Raw genomic sequence first — 1,068 nt, 5'->3', positions numbered from 1 at the left:
AAAAAAAATTGTTAAAATTGATGAGTACATAGTTTTTGCCTCACTCGGTCTCTGTCTGAAATTCCCAGTTCCCTCTGGCAATGTCTATCAAATCCTTCAAGATTCGCCTCTTCCAAGAAGCCATTTCAAGTTAATTACTTTATACTCTGTCCCCTTTTTATTGTCTGCCACGGTTAAATAATTCCAACACTCACATAAGTGCCCGGGAAAAGAATCTGCCTCATCACCACAGGGCCCTGTAAAACATAACCTCTTAAATAACGACAGGCAAGCCTGAGTCCACCATACAGAAGCCCCCATGGCTGGCCACACCTCTCCCCAGCTAGACCTGCATCCCCCAGAAAAGACACCTCTGAAGCATGGGTCGGGAACACAGGATGTGCTCAGTAAATGTTGACTGAGTGACTATATGAATAAATGCCCAGTGGTTTTCAACAGCAGAACTTCAATAGCCTCAGGGACTCTACAAATGCTTGACTCAGACTTCATTAAACTTATATATGTGTGTGCATACACCCATATGTACTCAATTTTTTTCTTGGCAGCTGGCCAGGATGGGGATCTGAACCCTTGACCTTGGTGTTATACCTCCATGCTCTAACCAACTGAGCTAACCAGCCAGCTTACTCAATATTTTTTAATGAAGAAAGGTTTTTTAAAGAAGCAAGCAAGTATGTATCTATTTGCCAAATTTCAATATTCTAGAAACTCAGAAAGAATTAACTTGTGTTCTCATGAACTGATTTTATGTTTTATACAAGGGCACTTCAAAAAGCTCATGGAAAGTTTATATTATCTTTTAATTCTATGTTTCCCATGAACTTTTTGAAGTACCCTCATAAATGGCTGCTTTGGGTTAAGTGTGTCCTCCAAAAGTTCATGAATTAGAAACTCAACTCCCATTGTAACAGTGTTATTAAGAGGGTGCGAAATCCAATTATGGTAATTGAAAAGTGGGTCCTTTAAGAGGCAATTAGATTGTGAGGACTGTGTCCTCATAAACGGATTGATCCATTCATGGAGTAATGTGCGTGGCTCTGATGGCTTTAAAAGCAGAATAAGTGAGGA

General features: G+C 40.0%; 1 protein-coding gene across 1 annotated transcript in view; it reads right to left on the bottom strand.

The window, feature by feature from the left end:
• The window catches only part of LOC103602791 (citron Rho-interacting kinase), a 157,200-nt gene that overhangs the window by 6,361 nt on the left and 149,771 nt on the right, over window positions 1-1,068 (bottom strand). The window lies entirely within an intron of this gene.

This window comes from Galeopterus variegatus, unplaced genomic scaffold (genome assembly GCF_000696425.1).
Source record: "Galeopterus variegatus unplaced genomic scaffold, G_variegatus-3.0.2 Scaffold4303, whole genome shotgun sequence".
In the NCBI taxonomy this organism is placed as follows: domain Eukaryota; kingdom Metazoa; phylum Chordata; class Mammalia; order Dermoptera; family Cynocephalidae; genus Galeopterus; species Galeopterus variegatus.
This window is presented reverse-complemented; position numbering and strand designations above follow the sequence as displayed.